The 16,995-nt window shown below is 50.4% G+C and overlaps 1 protein-coding gene across 4 annotated transcripts in view; it reads left to right on the forward strand.

The window, feature by feature from the left end:
- The window catches only part of SYNGAP1 (synaptic Ras GTPase activating protein 1), a 758,031-nt gene that overhangs the window by 218,194 nt on the left and 522,842 nt on the right, over nucleotides 1-16,995 (forward strand). The window lies entirely within an intron of this gene.

The raw sequence follows: 16,995 nt of genomic DNA on the forward strand, positions 1-16,995 counted from the left end.
GGGTTCGCCCGTGTACGTCACCGGCCGTTTGTCGGGTGATTCCAATCTTGGGCCCAAGCTGGGTCTGAAGTCTTCATTCCACACTGCTCTTTGGACAATGGTGTACGGGGATCCTGAGTCCATTACAATCTTGATCTTCACTCCCCCTATCACCATGTCACATTGTGGTTTGCGGGAACGCTTACAGTCAATGCCCAGTACTTGCCCTTCCACGCATAGCACGTTGTCTTCTTCGTCCAGTTCTTCTTCTTCCTCCTGCTGATCCTGCGCCACATACTTCACAGTTAGTCTTTTCATTTTGCGGCGACATACCTTTTCATAGTGGCCTAATATGCCACAGAACATGCATTTTGCCCTGAACGCCGGACAACGTTTGTCTTGGGATGCATGGGACTAGCTTCCACATCTGTAGCACGTGGACTTGCCTTCTTTATTCTGCTTCCACTGTTGTCCTGGTTTCCCCGTCCACTTGTTTGGCCCTTTACCTTCTGTCGTCATGGCTTTGCTCCTTCCTGGAAGTTCTGCATAGTCTACCTTGTTCACCATGGGCCTCTGGGCATATTCTCTTTTCGATGCGTCAGCACACCGTTTCGACAACTCTGCTCTTTTCACCATGGCTATTACTTCCTTAAACTGAGCCTCTCCATTTACCCACAATTTGTCTTGTACTGTCTTGTTGGTGGTGTGCATAACTATCTGATCTTTTATGAATTCATCGTGCAGAATGCCAAACTTGCACGTTATCGTCAACTTCCTCAATGCTGCAACATAGTCATCTATGGATTCGCCGGCTTCTTGTTTCCTCTGCTGGAAATTGTAACGGTCAATAGACGTGCACACTGCGGGACGGTAGTGGTTGTTGAGATCCTCTATAGCGCGCCTAAATATTTCGTCGTCTGCATTTTGCCTGGGCGTGCGCACTAGATTCTGAAAGACCCATATCCCTTCCGGGCCTAGGTTGTGCAGGAGTATCCTCCTCTTACTTGCACTGGGGAAGGCCTCTCCATTCTCGTCTTCTAGGGCTTCAATGTAGTTCGTGAAGTACTCTCTCCAGTCCTCCCACTTCATTTGAGGCTCTCCAGGCTTCGGCAAAAACGGGATCGGCATTGTGAGTGAAGACGCCTGCGCGTTCATTGTGGCGCTTCTTTCTGGTTCCTCCCCTGGACCTCTCGGGCTGCCCGGCGTGTTCGCGACCTCGCCTTGCGCTTGGATCGGTCGGGGCCCTTCTGCGCCCCCTTCTCTTTGTCTTGCCAGCTCCGCCAGGGCCTCTGTGGGGTGCCAGTAATTCCTTGCTGTGCCATCTTACTGTACTGTGCCACTGCCTCTGGTACCTTGATGTGTGGGTGCTATTCTCCTCTTTTCCTCGTGCCACTGCCACGCTCCCACCGCTGTGCTGTCTTACTTTAGTTCCTGTATTCCTTCCTGTAGCTCCTCGTGGTGGGCCTCTGGCTGGTGCCTGTGTCTTCCTGTGCCTTTGCTGGGTCCTGATGGTCTTTCTTGCTGTATTTTTTTTTCCCGGGTATCCCGCCCTTGTCGCCACTGTAAAGTCGCTCTGTTGGCCTGTAATAATCACCAGGGAGGCTAATTGCTGTATTGGAACCTTTATTTATCTTTATAGCACTAGCGGGAGAGCGCCGGGCGTCCGGCGTTCTCCGATGTTAATTCCATTGTAGTACACAGGGGCGCTCCCAGCCCACTGTATCCTGGAGAGGGTGTAGTTCATTCCCTCGCAGTACACAGGGGCGCTCCCAGCCCAATATATCCTGGATAGGGTGTAGTTCATTCCCTCGCAGTACACAGGGGCGCTCCCAGCCCAATGTATCCTGGATAGGGTGGAGTTCATTCCCTTGCAATACACAGGTGCGTTCCCCACCCACTGTATCCTGGATAGGGTGGAGTTCATTCCCTTGCAGTACACAGGTGCGCTCCCCGCCCACTGTATCCTGGATAGGGTGGAGTTCATTCCCTTGCAGTACACAGGTGCGCTCCCCGCCCACTGTATCCTGGATAGGGTGGAGTTCATTCCCTCGCAATACACAGGTGCCCTCCAGGCCCAATGTATCCTGGATAGGGTGGAGTTCATTCCCCCGCAGTACACAGGTGTGTTCCCCGCCCACTGTATCCTGGATAGGGTGGAGTTCATTCCCTCCAATACTCAGGTGCCCTCCAGGCCCAATGTATCCTGGATAAGGTGGAGTTCATTCCCTCGCAGTACACAGGGGCATTCCTAGACTAATATATCCTGGATAGGGTGGAGTTAATTCCCTCGCAGTACACAGGTGCACTTCCAGCCCAATGTATCCTGGATAGGGTGGAGTTCATTCCCTCGCAATACACATGTGCGCTCCCAGCCCAATGTAGCCTGGATAGGGTGGAGTTCATTTGCTCGCAGTACACAGGTGCACACCTAGCCTAATGTATCCTGGATAGGGTGGAGTTCATTCCCTCGCGGTACACAGGTGCGCTCCCGACCCACTGTATCCTGGATAGGGTGGAGTTCATTCCCTCGCAGTACACAGTTGCGTTCCCAGCCCACTGTATCCTGGATAGGGTGGAGTTCATTCCCTCGCAATACACATGTGCGCTCCCAGCCCAATGTAGCCTGGATAGGGTGGAGTTCATTCCCTCACAGTACACAGGTGCATTCCTAGACTAATGTATCCTGGATAGGGTGGAGTTCATTCCCTCGCAGTACACATGGGCGCTCCCAGCCCAATGTATCCTTGATAGGGTGGCGTTCATTCCCCCGCACTACACAGGTGCGCTCCCAACCCACTGTATCCTGGATAGGGTGAAGTTCATTCCCTTGCAGTACACAGGTGCGCTCCTAGCCCAATGTATCCTGGATAGGGTGGAGTTCATTCCCCCGCACTACACAGGTGCGCTCCCAACCCACTGTATCCTGGATAGGGTGAAGTTCATTCCCTTGCAGTACACAGGTGCGCTCCCAGCCCAATGTATCCTGGATAAGGTGGAGTTCATTCCCTCGCAGTACACAGGTGTGTTCCCCGCCCACTGTATCCTGGATAGGGTGGAGTTCATTCCCTCGCAGTACACAGGTGCATTCCTAGACTAATGTATCCTGGATAGGGTGGAGTTCATTCCCTCGCAGTACACGGGTGCGTTTCCAGCCCAATGTATCCTGGATAGGGTGGAGTTAATTCCCCCGCACTACACAGGTGCGCTCCCAACCCACTGTATCCTGGATAGGGTGGAGTTCATTCCCTCGCAGTACACAGGTGCATTCCTAGACTAATGTATCCTGGATAGGGTGGAGTTCATTCCCTTGCAGTGCACATGGGCGCTCCCAGCCCAATGTATACTGGATAGGGTGGAGTTCATTCCCTCGCAGTACACGGGTGCGTTTCCAGCCCAATGTATCCTGGATTGGGTGGAGCTCATTCCCTCGCAATACACAGGTGAGGCTCCCAGACCAATGTATCCTGGATAGGGTGGAGTTCATTCCATTGCAATACACATGTGCGCTCCCAGCCCAATGTATCCTGGATAGGGTGGCATTCATTCCCCCGCAGTACACAGGTGCGCTCCCGACCCACTGTATCCTAGATAGGGTGAAGTTCATTCCCTTGCAGTACACAGGTGCGCTCCCAGCCCAATGTATCCTGGATAGGGTGGAGCTCATTCCCTCGCAATACACAGGTGAGGCTCCCAGCCCAATGTATCCTGGATAGGCTGGAGTTAATTCCCTCGCAGTACACAGGTGCATTCCTAGACTAATGTATCCTGGATAGGGTGGAGTTCATTCCCTCGCAGTACACGGGTGCGTTTCCAGCCCAATGTATCCTGGATAGGGTGGAGTTCATTCCCTCGCAGTACACATGGGCGCTCCCAGCCCAATATATCCTGGATAGGGTGGAGTTCATTCCCTCGCAGTACACAGGTGCACTTCCAGCCCAATGTATCCTGGATAGGGCGGAGTTCATTCCATTGCAATACACATGTGCGCCCCCAGCCCAATGTATCCTGGATTGGGTGGAGTTCATTCCCTCGCAGTACAAAGTTGCGCTCCCAGCCCAATGTATCCTGAATAGGGTGAAGTTCATTCCCGCGCAGTACACAGGGACACTCCCAGCCCAATGTATCCTGAATAGGGTGGAGTTCATTCCCTTGCAGTACACAGATGGGAGCTGTCTCTACAGAAGACTGCTTGGTGATATGCTGTTACCCTTGGACAATCTTCAAGCTCGCTGGGAGGAGGACTTGGAGTCTTCCATAGCAGAGAAGGACTGGAAGACCATAGCAGCCTGCATAACTAAAGTGTCTAGAAACTGTATCTAGAAACGCGCCCTTTAAGATTATCATTTTTTATGTGTTACACAGAGCATACCTCTTGCAAAGTTGCGACTGGAGGTGTTTTACTTGTTGGATGGAAGTGGACCAGCAGTGCTGTAGGTTACACAATATCAATCAATCAGCATTTGTATAGCGCAGCACTGTCACCCCTAGGGGTATCTGGGCGCTGTGGGTGTGATGTCTCTGTCAGAGAACAGAGGGTAGAAGGCAGAGAAACAAGCAGAAAAGGCAGAACAGAGACCAGTAAAACGAGTAGAGGAGGCAAAAAAACCAAAGGCAGCAGAGGATAGTGGACTGCAGGCAAGCTGGGCAGGATACTGTCGCAGGGGGAGCTGGCACTATGGCCTACTCCCTCATGGGCCATACTACAGAGAGTAGCCCAGGGGTGCAGAATGGATTATAGAAGGGGTTGTGCATGGCTGTGCGGTCCACTTGTATGTCAGGGATGTGAGAAGTTGGCCTGACATATGCTGTCCACTATTCTAGTGGGCACCTTGCACCAGTCCAAACAACCTTTATTGAAAGCTATCCTAGTGGTACCTAGTTTGTAGCGCTGGGACGCCTCAGGGTAACCATCGCGCTTTATAAATCTTCATTTCATTTCATTTCATGGAGAGCAGCCTTCAGGCTAAGTCTTTAAGGCGTGTAAAGCAGCTTGGTTTACCAGATTATAACCTCTTGAATGTCTAAATGAAAAGAGATCCACACAAGGTATATATATAAAATATATGTATTTATTTCCAAACACTCTCTAGTAATCTCTTTATGAGATTACAGAGCAAAGTACACAATTTAAATGAAATTGAACTTCAGTAAATAGCACAATATACACTGTGCCCAAGGGGGGACCAAAGCATCTATTAAGAAAGTGGTATAAGAACCACGATTTGACTAGACACAAGGCCTAGAGTCTGTAGAATTACTGGGACCACAAGGAACCACCCAAGGTAGTGACACAGGGGACCCACAGGGGACATGTGCAGTGTGAGAACACAGCCGCGAGACGCCGTTAGCTTCTATGGGGAAAGTCGCGGTTGGAAATTTAAAGATTAAGGACACTTAGGAGAGGGCTTTCAGCAAACCCCTTTAGACTTAAGGGGTTCTAGGGCCTACACCCATGGGAGCACCAGAGTACTCGAGTAACTTCACCCAGGGATGCCGGGTGCATACGTGTCTTTTGGTGTCGGGAATGGTCGTTGATTTCAATGGCGATCTGCTGCAAAGTGCTGCTGCCGTCAAAGTGGAAAGTGTCCAGTGTGATCCAAGCCTGGATCGAGGATGAGAAGAACCTGAAAGCAGAGGGGACAGAGTTTGGGTCACTAGTCAGTGACCAGGGGCACGATAGACGAATGCCCACCGATGTCGGGTGATTCAGGTGTGAAGAGGTGAAGCTTGACTCTGCAGCCACGAGGACCAGGAGGCGTCGACGATGACCAGGAGCTGAATTCGAGCTGTCCCACGAAGGATGTTGAGTGCTGCGGTGTCGGTGCCCGGATTGGACCCAACAATCCTTGGAAACAGCAACCCACGCAGGAAGAGAAAATATGCTTCGGTGCGGACCAGCAAGGTCTGGGGAACACACCAAGTGGTGGAGAGTCAGGGCACGTCTGGAGCAACCAGAAAAGTCCAAGGAAAGTAAAAGTTGCCTTCTCAGGGAACCACCAGTCAACGGACCAGGGATCGCAAAGGTATCTCAAGCGAAACCACAAAGGGCCGGCTCACGGAACACTCGTAGAGTGTAGGCCAGCAATCTTCAGTGGAAAAGGTTCTCGGGGTGTGGGCTACAGGTAACCCAATACACAGCCTTAAGGGACGTCGAGAAGCTGATGCACTTGCAAATGTGCACGGTGTCCAGGGGTTCCGGTTTCACAGTACTCACGAGGGCTGCGGGTCTCAGCTTTACTGGGGACTCAGGTCGGCCTCTGAGAAGTCTGGAAATCCACCTCCTGGGCTGCAATTACTTCAGAGTCCGTCGGGAGCTTTGGAGATGCAGACCGGTCAGATGTGGCTTTGGTGCCTGCCAAGCAGGGGAGTAACTCCTTTGCTCCAAGGGAGATTCTTTAGTCATCCAGCGTCGTGCAGATCGTCGAAGTTCCAGGATTCAGTATCAGAGTTTCGTCCAGGTGTAATCTAAAGTCCTGCAGTCAGTGGTTCCTTTCTTATACCCAAGGAAGGGGTTGGACATACTCTGGGGACCCACCTATGGGAGGGTTTGGAAAGAGGGGTGGCTACACCGATTTCCTTTGTCAAGTTTCGCTCCAGAGCACGGGTTGGTAGCCCCTGCAACCGGTTTGAACTGGGCCATGCACAGGGACACCAAAAGTGCCCCCAGTGCAGACTTCAAAGCACTCTTGGAGTGCTCCCACCCAGCCCCAATACACTAAAGCCTGTCTGGGAGGTGGTGACACCTCCCTGTGACAGGAAACCTATTGTCCAGGCCTCCCCTGCCGGAGTTTCGTCCAGCAGCAGGAGGCCAGACTTCGTCGAGAACTCACAGGGAATAAGGATATCCTGTCCAGAAGATCATTAAAGGAATGCAAAGGGCTGTTCAGATCACAGCACGCATAGTAAAGGTGATAGACCTGCAGGCCGGGACACAAAACACTGCTAGGTTTCGCGAGTTCAAATCATGGGCTCCTGAACCTGCTGTTGCTTCACAACGAGAGAGCCCAACCGGAAAATAAAGGTCACAGTCTCGGATTCCAGGGGACTGTAAATCCAACAAAGAGCGAAACAAAATATGGAAAGAGCGCAGCCGCGCCGGCTTCTTGTCACACACCTAAGTACCTGAAAGACTTTCACACCAAAGTAAAGGCGACTCGGATCCCCAGGTCGATTAAGTGGGGAAATATCATTCTCTCTGGTGTCTCGGAAACTATCGTGAGTGAGCTGGAATCTGCAAGGTTCCTCTAGGGCACGGCTCCGAATTCCAAAGCAGCGTGCAGTTTCAGCGCTCGACCTCCAGCGGGGAACACCATCCGCTTAGCACTGTTTTCTCTGGAAATTCATGTAGATTGTCAAGCCCCATTTCAAGGAAAAGCCGGGGCTTTGTGGCCATTTGTTCTTCAGGCGGCGCATGCCATGATCAGCTGGTCAGTGTCCCTTGGCCTTCTGGGACTCGTAGTTTATAAGGGAAGTCGCTTCCCTCAGTGATGCCCTGTTCCCTACACTTTTCAACTAACCGTGGGCAAAGCACTAAGCTATGCTCGCGTAGTTTGCAAAGTTTCCGCTACTTCGCACTAAGTGAATTGCACGTAGCACAGAGCAAACACGCGTAGTGTAGCATAGTGCAGCGGTCATTTTTTGCTTGCTCGCGGTTCTCAATGTCAAGTTGGCGACCGCGAGCAAGCAAAATGACATCCCGGCGAGACTTTTTCCTCGTTCGTGATCAGCAACATCAAGTTGCCGATCGCGAGCGTGGAAAATAAACCTCAACGCTAGATTCCTAACGCGGGGAGGTCAGGTTTCTCATTGCGAGTGGTCGCGTATGCTCACGACCGCTCGCGATGAGAAACTACCATTCCGCGTTGAGAAAGCTGCCTCTCGAGTAAAAATCTACGCGAGTGGCAGAAAACTACAGCTCGCACTGTGCAAGATGCAGTTTTCAATGATTGCACAGTGCCGGATGCTTGTCCGCACTCTGCAATCATTGAAAACGGCATCTTGCACAGTGCGAACAGGGTACTACGCAGTTCGCCTAGCACTACGCGTAACTCGCGAAGTGCACATCGTGAACTACGCCCAGGGTTAGTTTCAATATGCTCACATAAATAGGGGAGAAGGGAGCTGACGACCCATAACCCCCACACCCCCGTCCATGGCTCAGGATCGCGAGTGCCCCAGCCAGACTAAAGTTGAAAAACAGTGAAACACCAGCAAAAAGTGGGGCTAACTTTAAAAAGCAGATCCTGCTTTCCTACAAGGGACTTGGGGCAGGGAGGTATTGGGACAGAGAAGATTTGGGGCAGAGAGAGTTTGTGGGCAGGGAGGGCTTGGGGGCAGAGAGGCGCGTGGAGGAGCATAGAGGTGCTTGGGCAGGGAAGGCTTGGGGCAGAGAGGCGCTTGGGGCAGGGAAGGCTTGGGGCAGAGAGGGCTTGGGACAGAGAAGGCTTGGGGCAGGGAGGGCTTGGGGCAAGGAAGGCTTGAGGCAAAGAGGGCTTGGGGCAGAGAGGGCTCGGGGCAGGGAGGGCTTGGGGCAAAGAGGGCTTGGGGCAGGGAGGGCTTGGGGCTGGGAGGGCTTGGAGCAGGGAAGGCTTGGGGCAGGGAGGGCTTGGGGCAGGGAAGGCTTGAGGCAAAGAGGGCTTGGGGCAGAGAGGGCTTGGGGCAGGGAGGGCTTGGGGCAGGGAAGGCTTGGGGCAGGGAGGGCTTGGGACAGGGAAGGCTTGGGGGCAGGGAGGGCTTGAAGCAGGGAGGGCTTGGGGGCAGAGAGAGGCTTGGGGCAGAGAGGGCTTGGGGCAGGGAGGGCTTGGGGCAGGGAAGGCTTGAGGCAGAGAGGGCTTGGGGCAGAGAGGGCTTGGGGCAGGGAAGGCTTGGGGCAGGGAGGGCTTAGGGCAGGGAGGGCTTAGGGCAGGGAAGGCTTGAAGCAGGGAGGGCTTGGGGCAGGGAAGGCTTGGGGCAGGGAGGGCTTGGGGCAGGGAAGGCTTGGGGGCAGGGAAGGCTTGGGGGCAGGGAGAGCTTGGGGCAGGGAGGGCTTGGGGGCAGGGAGGGCTTGGGGTACGGAGGGCTTGGGGGCAGGGAGGGCTTTGGGGCAGATAGTGCTTGGGGCAGGGAGGGTTTGGGGCAGGGAAGGTTCGGGGGCAGACAGGGCTCTCTGAGAAGCTCTCCGAAGAGGGGTACGTTGGGCAGTTTGCAGACGAACAGCAGGCGCGAGGGACGTAAAGCACAGTGGTCGAAGTGGGCGGGAACGGCAGGGCACGGCATGCCCCTACTTCTTTAATTCTGTAGATTCTGTTCCCCTACTTTTTTATTAGGAACATGCGTCCCTGGACGTCAGAAATATTCTGTTCGTGGACGGGCGGGGAGCAGAGAAGGAAAAGGTCTCTGTCTCTTACTTCCTGCCCAGACAAGACAAGGAAGGTGTCTGCTTCTGCTCTGCCGCTGGCAGCTGCCCCCTCTTTCTTACTCCTATTCCCTCTCATTCTGTCTAACTCCTTCTCACTTACCGAAAATCATGAATCAAGAAATGGTTCTCACAGTCTCTTCCTGTCGTCCATTTGTACCCCTGTGAAACCAGGACCAGGGTCAGGGTCAGCGGACTCGACAATTCTCGCCTCGGTGCCTACTCTAACCTGGGGTCCCACTCGGCAACTCTGGGCATTAGCTTGCCTAATCTCCACAACGGCCCCATCAACGCCGGGGATGCCTGGCTCCACCTTGGGGATTCCCAGTAGGGACCATCCCACAGGGAAAGCCAGGACGGGTTCCCCAGCGGTATACAGCGCCAGGACGCCCCTTTGCTGGGGCAGCTGTGCGCTTTACAAGTATACGACATTTAACGACATTTAAATGGATGCAAAAAAGAAAACCACTTTTGCTGGAAATGCTGTTTTGACATTTTTCTATTCCAAAGTGTAGCCTCGGAAATATAATGTTCAAACTCTGAAAAATAATTAAATAAAGCAAGATGGAGTGTTCTTAAAGTGGCCAGATAATTTTTTTCAAACCACAACACATTAGCGCCACTTTACAGAGTTTGCCAGTAAAGCCAGTACTTTTGTTTTCTTGTCTTTCTTTGAACAGCATCGTTTTCCTCCAGTACCTCCTACCTGGAGGCAGGGCCGGCGCTAGGCATGGGCAGTGTGGGCAGCTGCCCAGGGCCTGGCCCTCTGCCTGCCAGGATGGGGCCCCCCACAATGGCAATTAACACCCACTAGTCCTCGTGTATGTCTACCGATCAGAGTGAAAGAAATGCTTCACAAACGGGCTCAAGGGAGGGCCCGCCCCCCCCTCCTGGGGCCTCTAAGGGATGGTGTGGGAAGGCCTAGGAGAGGGTACAACTCTCAGGCAGCCAGTTCAGAGACTCGGCAGGGCGCCCATTGTCAGCACTTTAGCCCACACAGGTTTAACTCAGCTCCCAAGCAATTCTCACACCTTCAGTTGGAAATGAGCTGTACAAGAGTTGCCTGGGGGTTGCTGAGAAGAGGAGCTGCGGCTCAAGTGGAGGCTGCACAAAGCAGCTTCCCCGAGATCAGAAGGTGTCACTTATGTAGATTTCAGGGGCCTCCCACATTCCCTTTTGCCCAGGGCCCCGAAAATCCTAGGACCGGCCCTGCCTGGAGGTACTGCAATACCTGGTTGATGGGTGGATTGGAAAACGAAATGTGTACGGCGACTTTGTGTTCACAAATGTGGTCTTTTGAAACCATACTGCTTACTTTTTGTAAGCATATAAGCAGTGGACATTGAAATGGGTCCTTTCTGGGCCCTGTAGTTATGTCCTTAACTTTTCAGGCAAAAATACTTGTTGATTTCTGAATAATGACTGTAAAAGCGTTAAGTTCACCATGTTCCTGCTTACATTTTACATACTTTATTAAATCTTTCATTCCTTATGAGTGTTTGCTTTTTCCAGGATGTTGTTACCTTTTCTTTTAGGCAGCATATTGCTCTTGCCTAGTGTGTAATTTGAATTGAGTCGCATCCAGTTATTTATAGCAGGTCAAATTGGATTGTAGCTGAAGGCAGTATGAGTTTCTCTCAGTGGGGCAGTATGGTGTTCAGTGAGAGAGCAGATGTAGCACTGGGGGCAGAGCTGCTAAATTTATAACTGGGGAACCAGGTTCAGCCTTCATGAACAGTCCCCCAGACCACTCTCCTGAGGGAGCACATTCCCATGCCAGACCTTAGAAGGCACCAGAAAAGCCCTGGTGTGTTCGCACCAGCAGGTGGACCCTAGCAGCGGCAAGTGTGGGTTCACCTTGAAGGCTTGCCCACCACGATCCTTACTGAAGTTCACCTCCAGTCTTGCGGGCAGGCCTATGAAGTAGCAGACCCTAGAGCAACAGTGACTCTGTCACTGAGGTCACAGGATCCCTGAGAAGGGATGGCTCTAGGGCGGTGCCACTGGTGTGACCGCAACAGGTGCTGACTTTGAGTTGGGGCGTCATATATTATGGTTTTAAAAGCACTTGCTGCCTCCTTCCTGGCCGCCAGCTATTTTCGGCAATAATAAAAATGTCATGATAAACTTCTTCCTAGAGTGAGATCGGAGATTTGTATAGTGGAAGTTTTGACTCATGGAAAGATAGCGCAGAGGGTTAATGTGCCTGCTGCAAAGAAAATGTACCAGGCCCATCACAAAGTGCACATATTGTAAATAGGTCAGTGGGTTACTGCTTTTGTCAGTGAGATCATTTTGCTACTTGCAGTTCATAAGTTAAAATCCTAACAAAGAACAGTGAGCTATTAACTTTCATCTAAGAGCTGCATACAAACTGCAAGGTATAAACTAGAGCGTTAAGGTTTTTTCCCTAAGCCTTTGATTATCCTAATGTTGCAAAAAGTGTTATTTTGATACAAATCAATAATGTTTTTTAAAGAGAAGCCCCAATCATGGTATTAAGTTTTAAATTCTGAGTTTGTGTTTCTCCAGGCCAATCACTATTAAAATATACTATCTACTAGTATGGTTATCATGTGACTCCTACACCTTGTAGTCCTTTGTCTTATGTAACATTTCCTATACAGTCATTTACACACGTAAAATTGATTGTCTCTGTGTATATTGCTGACGACAGTAACCCCATAGCTCGGAAGCAAATGGCTCGTGCTTCCACTTTTAAGCATTTTTGGGACATTCTGTGATTAAAATAAATTCACAAAGTGGAATATGTTTCTAATGTCGATAGCTCATATTAATCGTTAAATAATCATGTGTATCCATTGGTTGAATTACATAACCTAATAAGCTGTAACTGGTCAGTGAGATGCCACACAAATACTTAAGATTGGGATGTTTTGCGCATCCTGGCCACACCTCTAACTCCGCCCACTGATCTGGGGTGTCAGGGTTTGATGTATGCACTGGGGTGTCAGGGTTTGATGTATGCACTGGGGTGTCAGGGTTTGATGTATGCACTGGGGGGTGTCAGGGTTTGATGTATGCACTGGGGTGTCAGGGTTTGATGTATGCACTGGGGGGTGTCAGGGTTTGATATATGCACTGGGGGGGTGTCAGGGTTTGAAGTATGCACTGGGGCAGTGTGTGCTACATTGTGCGAGAATCACTGTGCCCTACAGGTCCAATGAGTGTTGTGTAATCTGTAGGGCTGAGTAGCTTTCACTTATATGTCTCTCTCTTCTGGCACATGTATTATAGATTGATAATTGCTTGTTACAGGGGTGATACATTTTTGGTGCTTAAGGAAAAAAGTATTTCTATTTCAAAAATTAGAAACATGTATTTGAGGCCAAATTTAATATATTTTCGGACTGTCGGAAGCGAGTTAACAGGACAAATTTAGTGCATTTTCAAAATGTATTTAAAACCGATATTTGAGTGATCCGTTTGGGTCCTTATTGCCTTTGATTCCAGAACCCTCACTGCTGTGAATATGAAGGCATGTCTCGTGTGTGGACTTGTTATCCTTTATGTTGGTAACCCTGTTCATGGGAGTCTCGTCATTCGTACTGTCTAAAGCTTTAGGCTGTAAGATGCTTGGGCAGTGTCTGCTGGCTGATCCCATTTCATCTGTCTACCCTGCGCGCTAGCTCTGCTGGGATATCTTGGCGCACAGCCCTTCTGTCCATGGCGCGAGGCTGAGAGATCCGAGTAACTTTTAAAGATCTCATGATTCCCCTTTAAGTAAAAGGATCCTTGGGAGGGGCGAGATGGGAACAGGAAAGTATGTTTCACGTAGAAGCGAAGGGACATGATATATACTCGTTGAAAAAGGGAAGGAAATAGGTTAAATTGCATATCTAGGGTATGTGGTCTGCCTGAATACCTTACGCGTTTTAGTCATTGTTGAGGTGAGCCATAAACTCTTTAATATATTGGGGCGAGTGAGACTTGTATGTCACGCCATGAAGTTATTGAAATACTTCTGGAGCGCCCCGTTCAGAGCTGCCTCTATGCCGTATGCATTTTGGGGTTATTTTTTTAACATGATAATATAAAATGCGGCTTTTGGACCCGTGTTTCCTTACTACACAAATCCCCCCAAATCCCCTTGAAGGTTGTGGGCTGACTGACTTCGGGCGATTGTTTCACTCGGTTTGCACCAGTAATATACATTATATCAGTATTAAAGGCCATTGCCATCAGTACTGGCAAGTCTGGCCCCTGGCCCTTTTTCAGAAGGATGCTGGCCAGTTCATGCATTGCTTCTGGTTCCTACAAGTTACTGCCACGTTTGGTGTCTCAGCCTCACCGCTGTCAGGTTACTGGCAGCTTTATGCGCCGTCTTTGTGCTGTGGTTAACTGGAAGACTTGGTGTCTGTTCCTTGTCCTGCATCTAGTTTGGAGGTGTTGTTTCCTGTTCGTGTTTCACCTGCCATCTCACAGATTCTTTGTCTTCCTATTACTCATGCTGGTTGTGGAAAGGTGTGCATGTCTTTAGCAGGTTTGGTGTCTGGTCCTCGTTTCAGCAGGCTCCCGACAGACTTGGTGTCTTACCCTTCTTTCAGCTAGTTATTGAAAGGTCTTCATGTCTACTAGCAGGTTTGGTGACTGGTCCTTGTATCAGTAGGCTCCCGGCTGACTTGGTAACTTAGCCTTCTTCCAGCTAGTTATTGAAAGGTCTTGATGCCGTCTAGCAGGTTTGGTGACTGGTCTTCGTTTCAGCAGGCTCCCGGCAGACTTGGTGTCTTACCCATCTTCCAGCTAGTTATTGAAAGGTCTTTGTCTTCTAGCAGGTTTGGTGACTGGTCCTTGTTTCACCAGGCTCCTGGCAGGCTTGGTGTCTTACCCTTCTTCCAGCTAGTTTTTGAAAGGTCTTTATGCCTTCTAGCAGGTTTGGTGACTGGGCCTCGTTTCAGCAGGCTCCCGGCAGACTTGGTGTCTTACCCTTCTTCCAGCTAGTTATTGAAAGATCTTGATGCCTTCTAGCAGGTTTGGTGACTGGTCTTCGTTTCAGCAGGCTCCCGGCAGACTTGGTGTCTTACCCTTCTTCCAGCTAGTTATTGAAAGATCTTGATGCCTTCTAGCATGTTTGGTGACTGGTCTTCGTTTCAGCAGGCTCCCGGCAGACTTGGTTTCTTACCCTTCTTCCAGCTAGTTATTGAAAGATCTTGATGCCTTCTAGCATGTTTGGTGACTGGTCTTCGTTTCAGCAGGCTCCCGGCAGACTTGGTGTCTTACCCTTCTTCCAGCTAGTTATTGAAAGGTCTTGATGCCTTCTAGCAGGTTTGGTGACTGGTCCTTGTTTCAGGAGGCTCCTGGCAGACTTGGTGTCTTAACCATCTTCCAGCTAGTTATTGAAAGGTCTTTGTCTTCTAGCAGGTTTGGTGACTGGTCCTTGTTTCAGCAGGCTCTTGGCAGACTTGGTGTCTTAACCATCTTCCAGCTAGTTATTGAAAGGTCTTTGTCTTCTAGCAGGTTTGGTGACTGGTCCTTGTTTCAGCAGGCTCCTGGCAGACTTGGTGTCTTACCCTTCTTCCAGCTAGTTTTTGAAAGGTCTTTATGCCTTCTATCAGGTTTGGTGACTGGGCCTCGTTTCAGCAGGCTCCCGGCAGACTTGGTGTCTTACCCTTCTTCCAGCTAGTTATTGAAAGATCTTGATGCCTTCTAGCAGGTTTGGTGAGTGGTCTTCGTTTCTGCAGGCTCCTGGCAGACTTGGTGTCTTACCCTTCTTCCAGCTAGTTTTTGAAAGCTCTTTATGCCTTCTAGCAGGTTTGGTGACTGGGCCTCGTTTCAGCAGGCTCCCGGCAGACTTGGTTTCTTACCATTCTTCCAGCTAGTTATTGAAAGATCTTGATGCCTTCTAGCAGGTTTGGTGACTGGTCTTCGTTTCAGCAGGCTCCCGGCAGACTTGGTGTCTTGCCCTTCTTCCAGCTAGTTATTGAAAGATCTTGATGCCTTCTAGCATGTTTGGTGACTGGTCTTTGTTTCAGCAGGCTCCCGGCAGACTTGGTGTCTTACCCTTCTTCCAGCTAGTTATTGAAAGGTCTTGATGCCTTCTAGCAGGTTTGGTGACTGGTCCTTGTTTCAGGAGGCTCCTGGCAGACTTGGTGTCTTAACCATCTTCCAGCTAGTTATTGAAAGGTCTTTGTCTTCTAGAAGGTTTGGTGACTGGTCCTTGTTTCAGCAGGCTCCTGGCAGACTTGGTGTCTTAACCATCTTCCAGCTAGTTATTGAAAGGTCTTGATGCCTTCTAGCAGGTTTGGTGACTGGTCCTTGTTTCTGCAGGCTCCCGGCAGACTTGGTGTCTTACACTTCTTCCAGCTAGTTATTGAAAGGTCTTTGTCTTCTAGCAGGTTTGGTGACTGGTCCTTGTTTCAGCAGGCTCCTGGCAGACTTGGTGTCTTACCCTTCTTCCAGCTAGTTTTTGAAAGCTCTTTATGCCTTCTAGCAGGTTTGGTGACTGGGCCTCGTTTCAGCAGGCTCCCGGCAGACTTGGTTTCTTACCCTTCTTCCAGCTAGTTATTGAAAGATCTTGATGCCTTCTAGCAGGTTTGGTGACTGGTCTTCGTTTCAGCAGGCTCCCGGCAGACTTGGTGTCTTACCCTTCTTCCAGCTAGTTATTGAAAGATCTTGATGCCTTCTAGCATGTTTGGTGACTGGTCTTCGTTTCAGCAGGCTCCCGGCAGACTTGGTGTCTTACCCTTCTTCCAGCTAGTTATTGAAAGGTCTTGATGCCTTCTAGCAGGTTTGGTGACTGGTCCTTGTTTCAGGAGGCTCCTGGCAGACTTGGTGTCTTAACCATCTTCCAGCTAGTTATTGAAAGGTCTTTGTCTTCTAGCAGGTTTGGTGACTGGTCCTTGTTTCAGCAGGCTCTTGGCAGACTTGGTGTCTTAACCATCTTCCAGCTAGTTATTGAAAGGTCTTTGTCTTCTAGCAGGTTTGGTGACTGGTCCTTGTTTCAGCAGGCTCCTGGCAGACTTGGTGTCTTACCCTTCTTCCAGCTAGTTTTTGAAAGGTCTTTATGCCTTCTATCAGGTTTGGTGACTGGGCCTCGTTTCAGCAGGCTCCCGGCAGACTTGGTGTCTTACCCTTCTTCCAGCTAGTTATTGAAAGATCTTGATGCCTTCTAGCAGGTTTGGTGAGTGGTCTTCGTTTCTGCAGGCTCCCGGCAGACTTGGTATCTTACCCTTCTTCCAGCTAGTTATTGAAAGATCTTGATGCCTTCTAGCATGTTTGGTGACTGCTCTTCGTTTCAGCAGGCTCCCGGCAGACTTGGTGTCTTACCCTTCTTCCAGCTAGTTATTGAAAGGTCTTGATGCCTTCTAGCAGGTTTGGTGACTGGTCCTTGTTTCAGGAGGCTCCTGGCAGACTTGGTGTCTTACCCTTCTTCCAGCTAGTTATTGAAAGATCTTGATGCCTTCTAGCATGTTTGGTGACTGGTCTTCGTTTCAGCAGGCTCCCGGCAGACTTGGTTTCTTACCCTTCTTCCAGCTAGTTATTGAAAGATCTTGATGCCTTCTAGCATGTTTGGTGACTGGTCTTCGTTTCAGCAGGCTCCCGGCAGACTTGGTGTCTTACCCTTCTTCCAGCTAGTTATTGAAAGGTCTTGATGCCTTCTA

This window comes from Lissotriton helveticus, chromosome 5_1, assembly GCF_964261635.1.
Source record: "Lissotriton helveticus chromosome 5_1, aLisHel1.1, whole genome shotgun sequence".
NCBI lineage: Eukaryota > Metazoa > Chordata > Amphibia > Caudata > Salamandridae > Lissotriton > Lissotriton helveticus.